This window comes from Ursus americanus, chromosome 18, assembly GCF_024610735.1.
Source record: "Ursus americanus isolate L20-20 chromosome 18, mUrsAme1.1.p, whole genome shotgun sequence".
Classification (NCBI taxonomy): Eukaryota; Metazoa; Chordata; class Mammalia; order Carnivora; family Ursidae; genus Ursus; species Ursus americanus.
The window spans coordinates 18,415,144-18,438,429 of NC_142144.1; positions in this window are offsets into that span (position 1 = coordinate 18,415,144).

Here is a 23,286-nt window from a genome sequence, read left to right on the forward strand (position 1 = left end):
CCATTCTATACATTGTCTCTCTACTCTGTGGATTCTTTCTTCGGGGTGAAGAAGCTTTTTAGTTTGATTCAGTCTTATCTACTTTTGCTATTGTTACCTATGCTTTTGGAATCATAACCAAAAAATCATTGCTCAGACCAATGTCAAGAAGCTATTTCCCTGTTTTCTCCTAGTAGTTTTATGGCTCCCGGTCTTAAATGTAAGGCTTCATTCCATTTTGAGTTGATTTTTGTAAATGGTATTAGATAAGGATTCAAATTCTTTCTTCAGCATGTGGATACCTAGTTTTTCTAACACAACTAGTTGAAGAGACTATCTTTTTCCTATTGTATGTTCCTGGCATCCTAGTGAAAGATCAGTTGACTGTAGATTCATGGAGTAATTTCTGCACTGTCTATGCCGTTCCATTTGTTTATACGTCTGTTTTTCTTCCAGTATCATACTGTTTTGATTACTACAGCTTTGTGTATATTTTGAAATCAGGTGGTGTGATGCCTCTGGCTTTTTGCTTCTTGCCCCAGTATTCTGGTATTTCTTCTTGCTTTGAGTATTCTGGTTCCATGTGAAATTTAATACTGTGTTGTTGTTGGTTTTTTTTTTTTTTTTTTTTGGTAGAATGCCATTAAGGTTTGATAAAGATTATATTAATTCTGTGGATCATTTTGAGTAGAGTGGACATTTTAGCAATATTAATTCCTCCAGTGCGTGAACACAGGATACCTTTCTGTTTATCTTTATTTTCTTTAATTTCCATCATTAATGTAATATAAGTTTTTGGTGTACAAATCTTTTACCTCTTTGGTTCAGTTTGTTCCTAAATATTTATTCTTTTTATTGCTATTGTAATTGCGAGTGTTTTCTTAATTTCCCTTTCAGATAGTTCACGGTTTGTCTGTAGAAATAGCACTGATTTTTCATATGTTGACTTTGTATCCTGTGCCTTTACTGAATTTGCTTATTACTTCTAACAGTTTTTTGTTGAGCTTTTAGGATTTTCTAAAATATAATCATGTCATCTGCAAACAGACACTTTTGCTTCTTTCTTTCTGATTGAGAAATTTCATTTCTTTTTCTTGTCTAATTGTTCTAGCTAGGACTTCCAGCAGTATGTTGAATAGAAGTTAGCCAGAAATTATTAAACCCATTTTGTGGCTAAAGAAAGTGAGACCTTCAGTTATTTAGTAAGCTCAGTTAGTATAGGTTCAAAGTGAGGATTTATACTGGTTTCTGACTTAAACTCCAGGACTCATCAAACATAATCAGTCTTCCACTTCAATCCCATAAATAGGTGAAATTGCAACCCCAGGCTCTAACCTGGGCTGGCTCCTCAGTCTACTCACTGAGCAGATCTATACTGGTGCTCTCTTCCTCTTCAAGAACACCAAGCAGTCCTCCTCTGTTGCCATGGCAGACCATGGGCCATGTGGCCACACTAACAAAGGGCTGCTGTGCCCTCTGACTAAATCCTCTCCCAAAGTCTGATTACCACATGAAACCCAGTTTGGAAAAACTCCCTGAAAAATTAGCCAACTGTCTTCATGAGTAAAGTTTTTTATTCTACTAATTTAGGATTTTCTTTTATTACCAAAAAGGGCATATTTCCATACTCTGGTCCTCAGTAACACCCTCTTAGAGACCATGCTTTCTTCAGCTCTGTTCTCAATCCCTACAATCTGCTTTCCTGGCCATGTGGCACCAGTCCCCTTCATCCCCTCTAGTCCTTTTCTGTGGCTTAGGAAAGACACAAAGATGGCTTGCTTAGGGTGACAGGAGAGTGACAGAAGGTAGTAAGAAATGGTCAGTTCAGGATACAGCTTGCAGGTAGAGCTGACGGGTGCTGTGCGTGAAGTGGACGTGGAAAGTGAGGGAAATGGGCAGCCAGAGGGAGAGAGTTGTGAAGCCCTGATAAGGGAACGATGGAGGGAAGAGCAAGCTCGGGGCTGGTAGAAATCACGAGGTCTGTTCTGTGCAGGTTATTGTTGGCCTGCTTATTAGACATCCAAGTAGAAATGTAGGATAAACACTGCAGCTATCTAGAGCTCAGAACATCATGTGAAATAAAGACAGTCAGGAAACTTTGAAAGAGTATAAATATTTTGGCATGTCTAAAATGTAGGCTGTGTACTAGGAACCTGGGAGAGACAAGCTTACAAATGGTTCTCAAGGGTCAGTGGAAATCTACTGAAGGTCAATTTTCAGGCACTTGTGATTGCATAAGTAATTCACAATTACACTTTTTTTGAAAGGTCTAAAACGTGATAGATAAACTTCTTTTTGACATGCGTCTTTTTACTCTGATCTCTACTTTATCTGGCTAGAGCAGCAGGGCTTCTCAGCCTTGGTACTACTGACACTGGGGATGGATCATTCTTTGCTGGAGGTGGCTGTCCAGCACACCGTAGGATAAGTAGCAGCATCCCCGGCCTTCACCTACTGCATGCCAGTGGCATCACTCCATCCCCAATTCTAACCACCAGAATATCTCCTAACATTGCCGAATGTCTCCTGATATCGCCAAGTGTTCTATGGGGGCAAAATAGCCCCCCGTTGAGAACCAGCAACCTAACAGTAACTAGTGTTATTTGTTTGCAGTAGAAGTTCATGGACCCATTTCTGTATATTTACCCATACATGTATTTATCAGTAGAACGTGTTCTTTTTTTTCTTTTTCACGTATGTGCTGTTACGTTATATGCATCAATTTTTGACTTGCTTATTTCGCATGACTAAGTGTTTAAGATATTTAAACATGCTGGTACCTAGGTAACTCTCAGGTTGTTTTGTTTTGTTTCTTTAACATGACGTAGTATTCTGTGCATCTATCACAGTACATCTGTATCTATGTTATTGGATCTTGAGTTTATTTGCTTTGCATTTCAGACAGATTTGCCATGAATGTCCTAACATATATTTCCTTATGCACATGTGTAAATTTTCTCTCAGGTAGAGAAAAGTGGAATGATCAGGTCACTGAGTCTAAGCATTTTTAATTTTAATAAAACTGCCTTGCATAGATTGTTTATAAAAATAGCTGCAATAATTCCCTCCCTGTATCCAGGTTTCTTTGCAGTAACACTTAGGCTCCTCCCATTGTGAGGTGGTGTCCTTTTCTCTGTCTCCTGATTTGAGCTGGCTCTGTGACTCACTGCCCAGTGGAATGCAGTGCTATACAGAGTCTGGTACGTGAGTCTATCTTAGATGGAGTCTTGCCCTCAAGGTATTGCTCTTGGGAGATGAATCATTAGAGGTTCTAAGGTAAGTATATAAGATATTATAGGGGGAAGCATCAAAAAGCAAGTCAGGAGCACAAGGAGGTCAAAGTATTCCCCAAGGGAAGCCAGATCTCGAAGGATGGGAGGGAAATTGCTCATCAGGCATGCTATGGGCCCAAACAGAATGAGAACCTTATGGTTCAGCTTCTCCCAGAACAGAGCTGATTAATCCCAAAGGCTCTGGTGCTCCTCCCTCCGGATATAGTACAGGGAAGGCTGTGGGGTACTAAACACCCACTAATGTGGTGAGATGAACAAGGACGAGGTTATAAACTAATTTCCCATGGGGGAGTCCAGCCCTGTGCCAACCTATCAGCCTATGAAGGAAGGGGGTCTGTTGAGAGTGTGTGTATATATACATATATTCTCAAAACATAAGACATATGTCAGATAATTGGCTTAAGCAGGAATTAAAGGGACGCATTTCTTTGGGATAAGGCATATTGGAGGCTGGTTGGTTTTGGCTGTGGATCAGATCAGAGGGTGAGGGGCAAAGTCTTGAGAAACTTTGGGAAACAAATCTGGAAACTTCATCTTTCTCTCTCCCTCCCGTTGTGCCAGGATGCCTCCTTTGACATCTGAACTACCCTGTCGCGCTATTCATCTCCTCACCAAAAACACTTTTTTTTTTCCTTCTGAACTGATACCCAGCAGCACTGTGGTTCCAATCAGTGGAGTGGCTGGTAAACCCCTCTTTGTTTTCTTCATTTTCGCCTCTGCCCTCCTCTCCCTTGCCCCCTTTTTCTTTTCCCTCTGGGGTTGTTTTCAATAGGAGAGAAGCATTTCTCTAAGAAGCACAAAGAATCCAGTTAATGGTGTAGTCATTTTGGAGATGAATAACAGCAAGGCTGTCTTGTATCCTGGGGACAGACTTCTGTGTGCTTGGGGCAAAGTGTGTTAGGACAGTCTTTGCAAGATTGTTTAAAATAGAAAAGAAAAGAAAATCAAAGTGAATGTTCAATAACATAGATATAGATAAATAAACTGTGATATATTCCCTACTACAGAATTTATGCCATTAAAAAGAGAAAACCTGACAGTTTCCTATGTACCAGCGTGTTTAGTTACCCCAAACTCATAGGTATGTGAAAGCACCGTAAAAACTGATGCCTGTAACATAATAGTACATATGTGAAAAAGAGAAGCAGAACATGAACAGAAAAAGACTAGAACATGGTAAACATATGGACAGGTGAATGTATAGACATAGGTCCGTGAGCTTCTACAGCAAATGGATGACACCAGTTACTGCTAGGTCAATGGTTCTCAACTAGGAGTGATTTTGCCCCCATGGGACACTTGGCAATGTCTAGAGAACATTGGTGGTTATCTCAACTGTTGGGAAGTGTGGTGGTGGTATAGCTGTAAAGTGGGTGGAGGTCAGGGATGCCGCTAAACACCCCGCAGTGTACAGGTCAGCCTTCTCCAGTAAGGAATTATCCAGCCCAAAATGGCAGGCGTCCCAATTTGAGAAGCCCTGGTGCTCTAGGTGGATGAGGAAGGCAGAAGGATTAGACAGATGTCAAAGAGAAGTTTATCTGTAATGTTTTAGAACTTTCAAATAAAATGTAATTGTGCATTACTTATGTAATTAGAAATTAGTTAAAATTAACTTTCAGCAGATTTCCATTGACCAAGGAGGACCCTTTGTTACCTGGTCCCTGCCTCATCTTTCCCTAGTCTCTGTCACATGTCCTACATTTTAGGCATACCAAAGTATTTATAATCTTCTAAGGTTTCATATGCTTTATAATTACCTTTTTCTCCCCCCCCCCCCCCCATGATGACTCTTCAGCTTAGAAACCTTTTTCTCCTTCTCTGCCTACTGAAATCCTGTTCCTTCTCTGGAACCCAGCTCTGCTTTTCCCAGATGAAGCTGCCCTCTGCCTCCTTTCTGCCAGCTCTTCGGTGCCGGGCAGGTGCTGTTACAATTAGACCTCAGCCCTTTGACATGAGGAGAGCAAGCCCTAACCTAGCCAGCCATGGGGAACTCCTGGCTTCCCACACACTCCCCAGTAACACACTGAAGGACAACGTTACATGTCACACAAACTTTAACAAATGATCTCCTCTCTAGAGAGAATCAGGAATTCTCTCTTCATATCAAGCCTCACATTAGCAGAGGGCACACACTCAAACGCACATTGGAGTGTTAGATATTGCAAACGTATGAAGTGGGTGTCCAGGGCCCTCTGGCAAACAGGAGAGCCTGGCCCCACCTAAGGGTCAGACTTGGCTGTCTCCTGCTTGCTGATGATTGCCAGGTAGAGGCCACACTGCCAGATCTTCCAAGGTCAGTTGGAAGTTCAGAATTGTGCTGTACAGTCTCTCAATTCTTCACGTTTCTTTTTTTATGATTTTATTTATTCATTTGAAAGAGAGAGAGCTAGCAAGTGAGAGAGAGAGAGCACAAGCAGGGGGAAAGGCAGGCAGACGGAGAGGGAGAAGCAGACTCCCTGCTGAGCAGGGAGCCCCATGTGGAGCTCAATCCCAGGACCCTGGGATCATGACCTTAGCCGAAGGCAGACGCTTAACTGACTGAGCTACCCAGGTGCCCAGTTCTTAAGGTTTCATGTCTAAATCAAAACTCCACAGTTATTCTACAAGTGAAACAATAATGTATCAAAAGATAAGATTTATCTTCAGGGCTACTGATTTTTCAACCCTGAATTAAGTCTTCATAAATAAAATCACTAAACTGGATAAATAAATTTAAATCATAGTCTAAAAGTCTAGAAGACAAGCACCAAGATACTTGAGAACTCAAGAGCGGTCACATGGTACAAAATCTTTAACACATAGACCCACCCTGCAGAGAAATACCGACAAACAGAACTCAGACCCTTGTCACTACCAGACAAGTGATACTGTCTTAAGTGAGAGGACTAGAAAGAAGAATCAATTCTTCCTCTCTGAAAGTTCTCAGATGGGAGAGGTTCTTATTTTATGACCCAAGGTGGGTGGGAACAGGAGAGTAAGAGAGAGGATGTTTCCTCCTACAATAATGACATTACATTGGATTCCTTTTGAATACAACTCTGTGATCCCATGAACTGTTAGCAAACATCCAGTTCTCAGGCTTGTTAAATGACCAATAGATGGATGTCTTAGAGGACAATTATTCCAGCCTCATGCATGGAGTTCTCTTTGGTACCAGCTGCCTAACGAAACACACCCTTTAAAAAAGAATCACAATGAACAATGTCCAGATGATCTTTTCATCTCATGGCCCTCAAAACCCAGCCAAGGCTGGGAGCCAAGTGAGAACAGGAAAGGGGCCGGGCCTCAGTTTCTGATCTGCCACAATCATGCCAGGTGTCTTTAGAGCAGACTCCATTCTCCTGTGTCTCCAGTGGGATCTGTGGTTTCAGGATCTTGGACTCTGGCCTTGGGCATTTCTCTCTGTGCATATCTCATGGAAAGAGGGGATTGACTCATGGTAGAGCCCATTCAGACAACTAGGAAGGAAGTAGCACGTGATCAGATTTTCCTGACAAGGGGAGACTATAAGGTACAGCCCCTCCACATGTAACACACTGAAACATACACCTGTTTCCATGGAAACCCCATAATGCAGGGTGAGTAAATGCAGCTTGAATAGATCCCATCCAGAATGCTTGCTGAGCCTGCTGCTTTCAGTCCCTTTCATCACCCGAGCCGGAGTCCAGCTGGAGCCAGAATTAGTGATGGGTAAAGAGCTCAAAAGGCTGCTGGTCCCCTTCCAGGGCATCTCCAATTTATGTAAAGTCTCTTGGGTTTGGAAGACTTGAGTGGCCAAGCTGTCCCGTGAGAGTCGCGGCTCTTCTCTTTCTCTAATCCTGGGCCACAAACTAGCATCTCACTCTGTGTTTGTGGGGGGGAGTGGTGTGGAAGCTAATCAAAGCAGCTTTTTAAAGGCTCTCAGGGTTTGCAAAAAAAAAAAAAAAAAAAAAGAAGAAGAAGAAGAAGAAAAAAAGTTGTTTTGGGAAGAGACCAGCACACAGTTTTGCTCCCAGCCTGTTTCCTCTTTCTTAAATACACACAGATTGAACTAGGCTCTACAGCAATAAGGTTGGAACAAGCAAAAGCCTTTAAAGCAAGATATTAAACATGGTTTTCCTTCTCCAGAGAGAAGCAGCAGCTATGAGCTACACATAAATTCAGAATGCCCAAAGTTCTGTTATGAAGACTTTACATTAAAGAAAAAATGTCCTCTCTTCCTTTCTATAGATGTGTCCAATCAAGTTATATAAAGACTGAGTAGCTAGCCAGAGCCCACCAATATAGCTGAACTGTATTTCTAGGCTCCCCAGTTAAAATAAATAAGTATAGAAGTGTCAGAGGCCATTTAAGACAAAAAAAATGTCTGGAATGATCCATCCCATGGGATAGCTAATGTCTCAGATCAACTGGACTCAAAAAAGTGAGTTTGCAAAACTTTATTTGCTTCTCACATTCCCTCCCTTAAATGTCATTATGTTTCTTACATGACACTTACACTTTGGCCCATCTGGTTGGGGGCAAGAAAGGCACCAAGTATCATGAAGTCAACAGTCATTTCCTTCCTCCTGAGGTGCCTTATAATTCCTAAATTTATATAACAGATAAGAGAAAGGAAATTCACTTTTCCCATTTTGAGTCTTGGGGAAGAGAATGTTAAGTTCTAGAGGTGTATTTGTTTAATGAGGCTCTCCAACTCAATTAGCTGGGAATCAAATACAAAATAAAGCCAGTGTGCAGATATATGGCTTTTCATAGCTTTCTGCCTTGCCGAGTGCCATGATTTCCAGTGAGGGGAGGAAGCAGGCACTTCATCACTTCCCCTTCACAGACCAGGAGACTGAAGCTCAGAGGTGGGAGGTAGTAGTACCTTTGCGTAAACCAAGTGGTTTCATCAGCCCCTTACCATATGTGCTGAGGCATAGGACAGCATCTAATCAAGGCTTGTCTCATTTTTCCAGAAAGATTCCAAGAGACAAGATATTTGGCCGTTTAGATATTTGAACATGGGAGATGTGGGTGAAACACTAAAATGTCTACTTACATTATTCAGTTTGTCAGTTCAGTTACCATGTATTCAGTCAGTTCAGTTACCATTCAAGTCCTAAAATGATACATATATTCAGTCATTTCTTTTTCTTCAAGCTCTCACTTTTCATGAACCTGTTTTATACAAACTCCTGACATGGATCCATCTGTCCTAAGGTCATTTAACAGCTTTCCAGAGCCCATTACCTTTGCATTTATCTGATTCATCTGAGGTCTACTCTTTTTTGTTTTTGTTCTTTTGGGTTTTTGGGGTTTTTTTTGTTTTTTTTTTTAGGTCTAGTCCTGTTTTAATCCACAAGCCACAAGGACTAACTTGCCTAACAATAGAGCACTATTTATTTTCTTTTGAAATTTATTCTGTAGACATGTATATTCTTGAATACCACAAACAGTCCATCAGGAAACATTGCAAAATGTAATAGATAGCTTTGCCTCCTGTTTTACCATTTGGTCAGATAATCTCTATAAATACACACACTTTGCATTGACTTTAATAGGTTAATGTGTTTTCACTGAGTAGTATTTTTGTTATGAAAAACAAAGCAACTGAGAGATTTGTCTATAAATCTGCACGACTTGTCAGACCTTGTTTATAAGATGGTCCCTCTTTGCCAAGATAGAATTTTTGTGGACAAAAAGCCATTTCCTTGTATGTGGGCATGCACAGCTCTGTGGCAGAACTGGGGAGGGATCGCAATCCTTTGGCTTCTGGTTGGGAGCTAATGCCACGGTTCCACACCATTAATGGGCTGCAAGTTTCTGGAGGGCTGGGCAGTGCCGTATTGATCTTGCCGGGTGCTAACACAATACCTGAGACTGAACAGCTTCTCAGCAGCTAGTGAGTAAATCTAAACTGAAGAAGCACATTGTTTCATTTCTTGTGACAATCCTTTGTCATTTTATTTAGGCCGATCCAGACTGCAATATCTCAGAGTTCAGGTTCACCATCCCAGCTCATCCCGTTTTAAAAGTAAAATAGCAGAAGCAATCAGCCCATAACCAGTCCAAGCCTTAGTGGCCATAGTAAATGGTCGGGGAAGGCTGATGCCAAGAATGTGGCTTGAGAGTTCCTAGTTTCATGGATGGGTCCCCCCCACCCCCTCCCCACCACACACACACTCCGAAGAACAAACCCTTGTTCTGGTGCATTGTCAATTACAACCCTACTTTCCAGTCCTCCGAGCACCCAAGAACCCAGTCATCTCCCCACCCTGGAGCTGGCACTGCCTATGTAGGAGCCTGAAGCTAGGGCATTTTCTTGGCTTTGCTCAACTGTGTCATGATGCAGGCCTGGGTGGGAAAGGGTTAACATACACAGGAAGTAAGACCTGAGGGGAGGTTGGGGGCACAGTTTCTGGAAACAAAGCTTCTGATTGCTGCTGTTGTTTGGACTTCAACATCTCAAAAGCCATTCTGGGATCTTTGTGTTGCTGGGGTGTGAGAGGAGAGCTGAGGTGCAGGGGGCAGATCCTGCTCAGGGCAGTTGTAAAATAGGCCAAGTTCCCAAGTATTTTTTTCTCTCCCTTCAGGGTTAGCTACTATCCTCCCTCCCACAGGTGCCCTACCCCCATCTGCTGCCAGGAACAGAAAGCTCAGGGGGACTTACCAAACCCACTAAGCACGTCCTCAGCATCTCCTGCCAGTCCTGAATCTCTATCCTGGTCCAGAGGAAATGCCCAGTAGATTCCAGTGTTTTGGTCTCCTTTGTATTAATTAGTTAATAATTACCCTGTTCAAAGCACACTTACAGCCATTTTATTGAGCGATCTTCACCCTAATCTTTTAGGGTAGCTGGGCAGGGATCAGAAGGCCCATTTTAAAAAGTGGAAAAAGTTTATCCTCAAAACTTCTAGGATACTATTCATTTTGCTAGGATACCCCGTTAGCCACCTAGTCTGGCCTCTGTCTCCCTTTCCAGCTTCTCTTTCCTTGACTCCATCCTCTGTGCTGCATTAAAGTTATGCCATAGTACTACTTGTGGTTGCTTGAACCTATCACACTGTTCCACCCCATGCCTTGAGTCATGCTTTCCCTGATCGCTGGAATGCCTCTACCATTCTCTGGTTGGTAGATACATCCTGTCAAATGCTTCACATGCTTGGAGATTCAGACCAGATGTCTCCTGCAGGGAAGACTCCCATGGCCCTTTCCCCCTCCCAGGCTGACTAAAAGTCCCTGGTGTTTCCCCACATCATACCAACCATCTCTTTTTTAAAGAATTTGCCTATTCACGTGTCAGCTTTTCCCCCACATGACTGTGAGTTTCTAAAAATCCAGGAATATCTTGTTGCAAATGAAAGTCAACTCAAATCAACTTGACCTTTAATTTGTAAAAAAAAAAAAAAAAAAAAAAAAGTGGGAGAGGGGATAACTCGGTGCTGTGCTTAGGGCTCAGCCAGACCCAGGAGCTCAAACAGTATCACCAGAATTCTATCCTAGCATTCAAGCTCCCACGTTCTTCTCTGTAGATTTTATCCTCAAGAAACATTCGTCTCCACCAAGGGCTCCTAGAATGGAATAAGCTAGTGTAAATGGAAAAGCACAAATAAGTTTGTAGAGAAAGCCAAGGACAAGATTAAGCAGAGCTGGGTGGTCACATCAAAGATTTTGGGTTTTATGAATGCATCAGGAAACCTTGGGTGTGGAGGCAGGGGGATAAGCCCAAGACAGACATACAACAGGACGATTGCTTTTTTTTTTTTAATGAAGAAGATGAATGGGAGAAACAAGAGTGGAAGAGGAGTCAGCAGCTATAAGGCTGTTGTAAAGACTGGGGAGCAAGGGTGGTGGCCTAGAACTAAGATGGTGGCAATGAAGATGGGGAAAAGTGGACGGAGCCAAGACATAGTTTGGAAGTGATAATTGGAAGAGTTTTATCATGGGTTGGATGGAGAAAGTGGTTATGGATAGGTAAAAACCAAGGATAAGTTTTATGTTTACAACTCAAGCAACTGGTGATACTGGTTTCTGGATAAAGAAATAGATTGGTGGGAAGGGGAGAGCAAAGAGAGGGGGCAGCAGGTTTGGAGGGTGGAGTCGACAGCTCCATTTGGATGTGTTCATTGTTCATGAGACACCCAGGTGGACTTCAGTTTGGTTTGTGCACAGACCTGTCCCACATTAGTGTCTGAATAGGGTGTCTATAGGGTGGGAAAGTGACTGATGAGGGAAGAAAGGGATACAGAAAATCAGGTGAAGACAGACTCTGTGATTGACAAAGAGAGATCACCTTTTAAGTCTGGAAGTTTCCATTATAGCAATTTGGACATAAAGATAACCAGATAACCAGATCTGGCTTCTGCCAGCAGCTCTGTTGCACCCTAACTGCATGATTGTGACCTATTCGCTTCCCCTCCCTTTTTTTTTTTTTTTTTTTTTTTTTTTTTTTTTTTTAGAGAAGGAGAGAGAGAGAAGTGGTGGGGAAGGCAGAGGGAGAGGGAAAGAGAGAATCTTAACTAGGCTCCACACCCAGCCGACACGGGGCTTGATTTCAGGACCCTGGGATCATGACCTGAGCTGAAATCAAGAGTCAAACGCTTAACTAACTGAGCCACCCAGGCACCCCTGTTCACCTTCCTTCTTGAATCTAAGCCTCAACCACACATGGGGATAATTCTGTGTCCCTCACTTTCCAGGCTTTTGTGAGGATCTACATGTGAAAGGGGTTGCAAGCTATAGAGCAATAAATATGATAAATTAGAATTCTGTTCATCTTAATGTATACCCGGACATCAAAACCAAAGGAGTTTGTAAATGAAAGTGAGCCATGTAAAAGAAATCGGGTACATTCTTCCTTCAGGCCCCAAGCCTTTGAAACAGTCCCAAGAACAACCTCAGCCTTCTGGTGTCAATGAAACACTTTGTGTACTTTGTTTTTTAAACTCCCCATCACCCCCAGCTAGTTACTCACAGCTTATCCCCTGTGGCTGATGCTGAAATGTATTTCCCCCCATATGTCCTCGTTTCTCAGTCAAAAATCCATTCCGTGTGGCCTAAGGAACAGGCCAGATGATATCCGACATGACTTTCCTTCCCCCAGTCACCAGGGAGCTAAGAGATGGGTTCCACTATTTTGCCAGCACACGGTGAGGGCTGAAACAACCACCTGTGAACTGAACACTGTAGGGTTTACTTACTTATTTATTTAATTTTTAACAGCAAAGCCTGGGAATGCCCAGGAAGGGGATGAGATCATCTGTCTCGTCTGTGAGCAGCATGGTCTGCAAGTTTTCTCATTCCACATTACGTCATGCTGGAAAGAGAAGGCGTCTGGACATTCCTTACGCAATCTGCAGGGGTGCTAAGTAACGGAGACACGGGCTTGCTGGAGCATCCTGCCTCCCCAATTTGGGTCACACACAAGTATGCACCCTCATTAATTCAGCCTACCCGTATAGGATGCCCACTCTGTGCCTGTGAGTTTTGATGTGAAAATAATCTTGCAGTCATTAACTTATTCATTCATTTAACACATGTTTATTTTGGATGCTTACCATCTCGCGGGATTATAGGTGCTGGGGCTACAGAGGTGAACAAAATGGATCAAATCCCTGCCTCCACAAAGCTGGCATTCTATTGCAAGAGAGATGGTCAGTTAACGAAGTAACATGTAAATACATGATACAATGTCAGATAAGTGCTCCAAATAAAACTTAACCAAGATAAGGAGATAGAGAGTGATAGGATGGCGATTATTGGATAAGATCATCAAGGGAAGTCTAAGGAGGTGCAATTTGAGCAGGGGCCAGAATGAACTGAAGGCTGCACCACCAAACATCTCTAAAGGAAAGGAAGGGATCCCCCGACAGGGAGACCAGTAAGGTCTTGAGGAAAGTGTTTTCGTAGAGACGCTACCGTTTTTCACATCCATTACCTTGGAGCATTCCTATAATCCCATACTAACCTCAGAAATGATTCTTGCCAGCATACAGATGAGGAAACTGTGCATCCAAGAGGTCGTCACTTCACCTCCTCATTGATAAGTCTTGAGATATATATATATTCCACAGACTTCAGTTTTCACTCTGCTCTACTTTTGTGTAATTCTCACATGTGCTTTCTGTTAGGCGTTCTTTCTATAGAAGGAAATTAAAGCAAGAGTAATGTGATTGAGGTTAAGAGCAAAGAAAAAGAAGAGGAAAGAATTTCCCCACTTCCTTTCTGGTGTGCATAAGAATCTCGAATGTACTGCATTCGAAGAAAAAGTTCTAGGACAGTCCATCTAGTTACGTCCTTGGTCATGTTTAATGTTCCAGCCAGTTGAGAGTTAGTCCTTTGTGGTGCCGAGGATGTCATGAAACCACCATTCCTCCTGTGGACCGAAGTGACAGGCCAGCTGCTGATACGTGCATTTGCATTCAATGCAAAGAGTTTGTTCCAAGCTGACTTGTCTCAGCCCTTTTGTCTCAGCCCTTCATGCTCATGAATAGATAAAATTACTCAAGCAGTTATTGATAGCCACTTTGAAGAGGTACTTTTACAGACAGACATTGGGGAAGCCTTCAGACACATCCAGTTTGCTGATAATTAGGATCGGTTTCATTGAGCTTAATGTATTGGGACTCTGGTTGGAGCCACAGGAAAAAGAAGGAAGGTAACAGAAAGCAAAGGGGAGTTAAGAATGGAAGAAATGGGAAAGGGAATTAACATTAATTAGGTACCAGGTGCCTTTAGTCCTCCTCAGAACCTTACCTATTTAAGGACAAGCCAGGTGAAGCTTACGGAGATTGTGGAACCAGCTGACAATTGGATAGTGAAAGCCTCTGTTGGAAGTCAAACCCAGGTTCAGCTTCTCATGCTGATCTCTCTGCCGCTTCCTTAGCTGTCTTTCTGAAGAGTCAGAGGTAGTCAGAAAACCTCTGACAGCTCTGCTAATTTTTTCATTCAGGAAAAGTCCGAGGGACTGACCTTTTTGCTTGGTACCCCCAAGTATTAGCCATTCCAGATTTACAGAGGAGATCATCCCTCTACAGCAGTCTTTCCAAAAAGTTCTGACCCCAAGCTCCTGGCTCCCATTTGAGGTTACTTAATGGGGATCCTAGAATAGATATAAATAGCATCGGGTAATCCTCAAGGCTCCTTGCTGCGTGATCACTGCTGCTGTCTGAGGTTTGGATGACACTATCACAGAAGTACTGGAACCAACCAGTACTGTGCTCCTTGGAATGGTGGCCTCTTTACAGAGGAAGTAGAACTGTTCCCATGAAAAGGATTTCACAAGTTACTTTGATTAGTCATGTAACTTGACGTGTGTGATTACATGTCTGACTTCCCATTTGGAGTGCTGGCTGCTCCTTGAGAATAGGGACCGTAACTTAATCCCCTCTGTGTCCCCATGGCATGCCACGAAGTTGGCACTCGGTCATATTTTAATAAATGTATGTCAGTTATCTGATGCTGCAAAGCAAGCACTCCAAAACTCTGTGGCTTAAAGCAGCAACCACGTATTTAGCTCACAGTTCTGCGGGTCAGCAATTGAAGGCAGCCATGGCTGGGTGGCTCTTCTGGGTTCTGCTGGGCTTTCTCATGAGAATGCGGTTAGCAGCTCTGCTTCTGAGCGTGACTGTCCACATGCGTCTGTCCTCCTACACTCTGGCCCAGTCTTGTTCCCGTGGCATGACCGGGAGCAAGAGTAAGAGAGAGAAACAGAAACATGCGAAGCTTCTTACAGGCCAGCCTCACAACGAGCACATGCTAACTCTGTCACGTTCTGGGGGATGAACCAAGACATGGGGGCAGCCCAAAGTAAAAGCATGGGGACATAGATTACCCTCTTCATGAACGAGCCACAGTGTCACAGTGAATGGATGTGGGATGAGTAGAGATTGAGGGCCATTTTTTCAACCTGCCACAAAATATCTGTGATGAATGAAATGCATGACATATCAAAATATGATAGAGGATCTGTTTTCTCACTAAAATGTATGCCTCCTTTATAAATAGCTTCCCTTCTAATCTGGAATAAGGGAATAGAAGTCACCAACCGAGAGCGTGACATGGCCCATATTCTATAAGCAGCAAAGGCCAGAACATGGGACTCGAAAGGGTTGATGTTCCAAATTGGAATACTGAAATTCCTGGTTTTTGTTTTATTTTGGTGTTCCTGGGCGGGGCGGGGGGGGGGAGGACATCTCCTGACCTAATCCTCTGCATGAACTTAAATTAAGTGTTCATTTTCTGCTTTGCCCAGAGAGACTGTAAATGGTTTGGTGAAAGAGTATATGTTTTTTTGTTTGTTTTTGTTTTTGTTTGTTTGGTTGGCTTTTTCTTTTCTTTTCTTTTTTTTGCAGGATAATGTTTTATTTATATATGTACCGTATTTCTTTATCCATTCGTCTATCACTGGACACTTAGGTTGTTTTCGTATATTGGCTGTTACGAATAATGCTGCAGGGAACATGTGGGTGTATATATATATTTTTTGAGTTAGTATTATCTTTCCTTCAGATATATGCCAAGAAGTGGAATTGCTGGATCATATGGTATTTCCTTTTTTAATTTTTTGAGGAACCTCCGCATTGTTTTCCCTAGTGGCTGCACCAGTTTACATTCCCATTCACGGTACACAAGGGTTCCCTTTATTCGACATTCTCTCCAAGACTTGTTATTTCTTGTCTTTTTTATAATAGCCATTCTAACAGGTATGAGGTGATATCTCATTGTGGTTTTGAATTGCATACTTCTGGTGGTTAGTTCTTAATCATCAATAATCATACCTCATATAAACTCATTGACTGTGATACTGGACAAAGCTTTTCTTTGATGATTGCTGATGTTGATTATTTTTTCACGTACCTGTTGGCCATCTGTATATCTTCTTTACAAAAATGTCTTCTTCAGTGTGGCCTTTTCTCTCCTTTAGATGTGTAGTTTATTCTATCAGTCTTTAGGTCAATTTCTAGGGTATTAGGATAAACTGATAGTTATCTAGTAGTGTTTGTGGAATGAGGTGAGCCTAGGGACCTCCTAATTTGCCGCCATCTTTCTCTCCTCAAAAGAGCATATGTTTTATTTATGTTTTTATTTTTATTTTTTAAAAAGATTTTATTTATTTATTTAACAGAGATAGAGACACCCAGCGAGAGAGGGAACACAAGCAGGGGGAGTGGGAGAGGAAGAAGCAGGCTCACAGCGGAGGAGCCTGATGTGGGGCTCAATCCCAGAATGCCGGGATCACGCCCTGAGCCGAAGGCAGACGCTTAACGACTGCGCCACGCAGGCGCCCCTGTTTTTATTTTTTAAATATGTATTTATTTATTTAGAGAGAGAAAGTGAAAGAGTGCAAGTGGGGCAGGGCAGAGGGAGAAGAAGAAGCAGGCTCCACACTCAGCAGGGGACCCAACGGGGGACTCGACCCCATAATCCTGAGATCATGACCCGAGCTGAAATCAAGAGTCAGACACTTAACTGACTCAGCCCCCCAAGTGTCCCCAAAAGAGCATGTGTTTTAAAGTCAGAGAGACTGAGCTTCCAGCTCTGGCCCCTGCGTGTTCTGGTCATGTGACCTGATATGAATTTTTTATTTTAAGGTTTTGTTTTAATTCCATTAAAGTTAACATACAATGTTATATTAGTATCAGGTGTACCACATAGTGATTCAACACTTCCACATATTACTCAATCTCATCATGATAAATGTCCTCTTTAATCCCCTTTGCCTGTTTAACTCATACCCCCACCCCAGTGACCATTTATTTGTTCTCTATAGTTAAAAGTCTGGTTTGTCTCTCACTCTCTGTTTTTTTTTTCCTTTGCTTGTTTGTTTTGTTTCTTAAATTCCGCATATGAGTGAGATCATATGGTATTTGTCTTTCTCTGACTGACATATTTCACTCAGCATTCTCCTCTCTAGCTCCATCCACATCATTGCCAAGTGGCAAGATTTTATTCCTTTTGATGGCTGAGTAATATTCCTCTGTGTGTGTGTGTGTGTGTGTGTGTGTGTGTGTGTGTGTGTGTGTCTATACACCACTCTTCTTTATCCATTCATCTGTCAGTGGACACTTGGGCTGCTTCCATAATTTGGCTTTTGTAAATAATGCTGCAATAAACTTAGAGGTGCATGTATCCCCCTGAATTAGTGTTTTTGTATTTTTTTGGTAACTACCAAGTAATGTGATTAGTGGATTCTATTTTTAACTCTTTGAGGAACCTCCATGCTGTTTCCCGGAGTGGCTGCACCAGTTTGCATTCCTACCATCAGTGCACAAGGGTTTCCTTTTCTCCTCAACCTCACCAACACTTGTTTGTTGTGTTGTTGATTTTAGCCACTCTGGCAAGTGTGAGGTGATTATCTCATTGTAGTTTTGATTTGCATTTTCCTGATGATCAGGGTTGTTGAGCATCTTCTCATGTGTCTGCTGGCCATCTGTAGGTCTTCTTTGGAGAAATGTCTGTTCATGTCTTCTGCCCATTTTTAATTGGATTATTTGTGTTTTGTGACCTGATATAATTTAATTTACCTCTCTGACCTCTCTGGGTTGGTTTCTTCATCTGTAAGGTGGGGATTAATAACAACTGTGCGTATCTGTTGTGATTATTAAATGAGATGGTAGATATGTAACATTTAACATAGTGCCTGACACAACATAGGTGACAAGTAAATATTAGTCTCCTTCAAACATTCCTTCACCTCTGTGTTGCTGGAGGGTACCTTCCCATAAATCCAGGGTAGGAAGATGTTTCTTGAGTATTGATATAATGCAGTGTTCTCAGCAATACTCATATCCAGGGATAAATGTCAGGTATCATTTTTAGTTGGAAATTAGAATAGGTGAAGAAATTTATTTATTTATTTAAAAAAAATTTTGTGCTGGGGCGCCTGGGTGGCACAGCGGTTAAGCATCTGCCTTCGGCTCAGGGCGTGATCCCGGCGTTATGGGATCGAGCCCCACATCAGGCTCCTCCGCTATGAGCCTGCTTCTTCCTCTCCCACTCCCCCCGCTTGTGTTCCCTCTCTCGCTGGCTGTCTCTATCTCTGTCGAATAAATAAATAAAATCTTCAAAAAAAAAAATTTTGTGCTTGAGTGTAGTTGCCTAAGTGCCTGTTGGTAGACAAATGGATAAGGAAGATGTGGTACACACACACACACACACGCACACACACACACACACACAGAGGACTATTACTCAGCCATAATAAAGGATGGGAGTGTGCCATTTGTGACAATATGGATGGACCTAGAGGGTAATATGTAAGTGAAATAAGTTAGAGTGAGAAAGATAAGTACCATAAGTTAAGAAATTTAACTGAACAGGAATTTAAACAAGTATTTCATATTAAAACAACACAAATGTAAATTCACATCTGGCAGGTATTTGATTAATAAAACATGTGGCGTCAAAGAAATTTCCAATGTGCAGCAGTCCACTTTAGGCCTTACGATGTGTTTGTCCCTATAGTTGCAGAAGTACTGAAGGAAAAAGTTTGAAAATCAAACATAGGGTAATAGCTCTCTAGAGCCCAGCTTGCCACTGGGATTCTTCTGGATGCTGACTTCCCTATTTCTGTGCCTGCAATTAAAGAAAAGTCCCTCTGTTTTGTCTACTATTCCTGGCCCTTCGTTCCTGAAAAGACAACCGGCTGACGCCAACTTCCTTTTTGTTCTAGTGAATTTTCCATCTTGCGGCTGGACCTCCCCCACCTCACCACTCACACCCAACACTTACTTTCCCCCTTTTCCAACAGTCCAGAAGATTACAGTGTGATTCGTTCAGCCTCTAGATAAGCTCTGACCACATGAACACTGTCCATAAAAGGGTCTGACAGAAGGGGAACCGTCAGTCTATAGGGCTTCTTCCTGCCTAGCAGAGTGCCAGCTTTCTGACGGAGCCCTATATTTCTTGCCGGTCACCTTAGCATGTCATTAAGATTCAGCCCAAACCCCCAGACATCAGTGCAGACCCATCTCAATAACTTTGATCACCACTGACAGGGCATGCATCAAGTCCTGTCCTTTTGACACAATGAGGTCACCAGAGAATAAAAGAACTGGATGAAAAATACAGTTTAAATCCACTCACACTGACACCTGTCCAGAGCAAAGGAGGTTCTGAAATCAGCCAGGCAGCGTGGGGATGTGGTGACAAGCTCTGAGTCAGGACCCAGGGCTGTACTGGTTCCCATTCGAGCCCCTCATCCCACAGACTAGTTGTGTGGCTTTGAGTAGTCGCTTCCTTTCTCTGTACGTCCGTTTCCCCACTTGTGCAATGTAGATGATAATGCCATCTACCTTGCAAGATTGTCACGGGGATTGAACGAGTTAACCATATGAAACGTTTCAAAGGTGCTAGCATAGACAAGTTTGCTTTTTATTCATATCTGCAGTTCTGATAAGTCAATGGCTGTGTGACTTGGACAGATTAACAAACCTTTCTGTATCTCAGTTTACATGCCTATAAAATGGGGATTATAATACTTGCCTTGAGAGATTACTATAAGAATGAAAGGTATGGTAAGTCGTTACCATGACATTCAGAAAGCAGCAGCAGCTCTTATTAGTCCTAGCAATAATCAGCATCACCATGAAGTCAATAATCAGGATAATAATTGCCCGAGGCAAATGAGGAGTTATTTTAAACATCAAATCATATTTGTAAATGAAGTCTTAGGGGTGTGTTATGTAGACAGACAGCTATGGGAAGTGAAGACACTGGAGTTGACAAATGAGATTAGAGTTACTAAATCCACCACCCAGCAGGAGTGAGACAACGAGCATGTTCTTTGACTTCTCTCTGTTTCTCTTTCCTCATTGGAACAACTGGAAAAATACCACCTACCTTGCACGACTGTTGTAGGATTAAATGGGATACTACGTAAAGAACTTGGCACATTGTTAGAGCTCAATAAATGGCAGCTATTCTAAATCAAAGGTCTAAGGCAGAAAAATGACCCATAATTTTTATTAATAAGAAGTGAATTTTTAAAAAAAAACTCTGATTTATCCTTGTGAGCTTGGCTCTGGCTAAGTTAATGAAGCCAGAAGAGAAAAGAGGAATGGGGTCAGGAGAGACTGAGTATACAGAGTGTGTAGGGAGTTTTGCTGAGGTTAGCTCTAAGGAATTTGTGGTTTGATTCAAAAGACTTCAGTTTTATGAGGTTTGAGGGCCTTTTTCAAAAGGAAAACCAGATGTATTAATGGAAAGTTCATGCAAACAGTGCTATCTTCAGCAAATCCTGCTTTGAGTCGAATGCTGTTATACTGGCTGGGGATGCAGTGGAGAGAGATCTTGGGGCGTTTTGTAAAACTCACTTGGTTCTATCTTGTGGACCCTCAGTGATGTTCCCAAATGGGTCATGAGACCAGAACTTTGTAAATAAAAAGCCACAGAACCGCAAGCAGAGGAATGATTCCAACATAGTCCACAAAGCAGTAGGGCTTCCCATCTCAAACTCCTGCTTTGAATCTTAAAGGAAACCATGTTTTCTTCCTCCAGCAGTCCAGCAGAGCCAGACCTAAGGCTCTCCCAGTATGATCAACAAGAATGATTTGATTCCCTAAGCCGCACACTCCCTTGACCCCAAGGGTCTGGGTGATAAAGGAGACTCATGAGACAATAAATATCATTACATTTAAGTAACTTTGTCACCTCGACTGCAAAGACAATACATTTTCTAGTGGGCTTATCAGACTTAACTGGCAGACCTCATGAAAAGGCTTCAAATTATTTAAAATATATGAGGAAAAATCATCAGAAGATCATGATATAAACACACATAGCTTGGGTGCCTACTCTGAGGCACAGTTCCCCGCATTTTCCCCATAACTGTCTAACCAAATCATTATAAGTTAGGCATTATCTCCTTTCATATATCAGGAAAGGAAAGTCCAGGGAGCTCTAGTGACTCATTCAAGTCTACATTTGAATTTCTCAGTCTGTGTTCTTATCATTACACCAGTATTCATCTACATGTGGCATGCTTAGCGCCGATAACGTGTGAGACAGTATTTGGTGGTGAGTGGAAAATATATATTCCCATTTCAGTGATTATATCTGAGTTGTATGTGTATCAAAATACATAGGCATATCAGAGTTGTGGTTTCATGAAACTAATTGCTTTGGACAAGGCGACTTTTACCAGAGACCCTTTAAAGAAGAATATTCAGAATTTGAAACTGATATGGAAAAAGTTGCAGAGAATGAGCAGAGTGTGGAGGATGCCATTCTAGGCCAGGCTGCCCTCTGTCTTTTATAAAGAATGGCCACAGGCTAGAGGAAGCAAGATTTCTCAGAAAGAGAAAGTCAGTCACTGACCCTGCTTGTGCCAGCTTCGAATGACTCCATCATCCTTTCTGAACCTGAAGCTAGAAATCCAGAAATCATCCCTTTTCCTCAGTCAGCTTGAGCTGCTGTAACAAAACAGCACAGAGTGGGCAGCTTATAACCAGCAGACATTTATCTCTCACAGTTCTGGAGGCTGGGAGTCTGGGGTCAGGGGCCAGCACAGCCCAGTTCTGGTGGGGACCCTCCACTAGCCAGTTGCAGACTGCCCACTTCTCCCTATGTCTTCACAACATTAATCCCATTCACAAGTCTCCACCCTCATAACCTAATCACCTCTCAAAGGCTCCACCTCCTAATACCATCACCGTGGGGGTTGGGGATTGCACAGAAAAACCTGGAAGGAAGATGCAAACATCCCATCCATAATACTAACCAAGTCCTAGGGAGACTGGTTCTTCAACACCCATTTCTCCTCAGAATCCCTATTGCCTCTAATGCTCGTGTTCATATCCCTTCTCCTCCATCATACAGTGGCATCTTAACTGGTGTCCCCAACTCTGTTCTCACTAGAGTGATCCTGGAAAATCCCCAAATAACCATATTACTCTCTGTGGCAGTCTGAATGCTTCCCCAAAGATGTCCACACCATAATCCCCAGAACCTAAAGACGTGTTGCCTTACATAGCAAGGAGAATTTTGCAGATATAATTAAATGAAAGATCTTGAAAGGGGAAGATTGTCCTGGATTATCTGATTGATCCCACTGTAACCACAAAGGTCCTTATAAGAGGGAAGCAGGAAGGTTAGAATCAGATAAGGTAATGAGACAAGGGAAGCAGCTGTGGGGCCATGAGCCAGAAAATGTCAGCAGCCTCTGGAACCAGAAAAAGAAAGGGAACAGATTCTCCCATAGGGTCTCCAGGAGGATTACAGCCCTGCCTATACGTTTTTGACTTCTGACCTCCAGAACTTCTAGATAGTAAATCTGTGTTGCTCTAAGCCACAAAATTTGTTGGAATTCATTATGGTAGCAATAGGGAATGAATACACTCTCCTATCTGAAGCCCCTCTTCCCTCTGGCCAAAATCTAGCTTCTTCAGCATAAAATAGCTCTTCACGATATAGACTCCAACTCCTCAATCTTATCTCTTGATCCCCCAATCCCAAAATTAACATGAGTGGCTCATATTGCTTTTGTACTTACTGTATCCCAAACCCTGGACCAGATATTTATATATTAATGTATTTGATCTGACAATAGCACACACAATAGGGATTGTCATTATCCTCCATCCTACAGATAAGAAAACAGGGACTTGGGAAGTTACATAATTTACCCAAGGTCCAGAATTAGTAGTTGTGGAGGAAGGAAGCAAAATCAGGCCAGTCTGATCCCAACACCTCTGCCATTAAACATGATGCTGCATCTCAACCTTGTAGTTCTGTGGGGAAACCCAGTGTTTCATATCCCTAGGGGCACTAAAGCCAAGAATCAAGCCATGATGTAGGACCAGGACAAACTGAGTAAGCTGGAGAGAATGGGATTCTGGAAGAAAAAGAGCACAAGGACATTAGGAGAAAACATGAGAAACAAAGCACAGATGGATTGAGGATGGTGAGGACTGGGTGAGCCAACATTGATCTGTGTTGTGCTTTTTCTTTTGTGGGGCACTAGACATACTTCCTGGGGTAGGGGTCAATTCCTAAAGGGGCTGCATGAAGGTAGATAGGCAACAGAGTGCAGTCAGGGCCCCGGGCTACA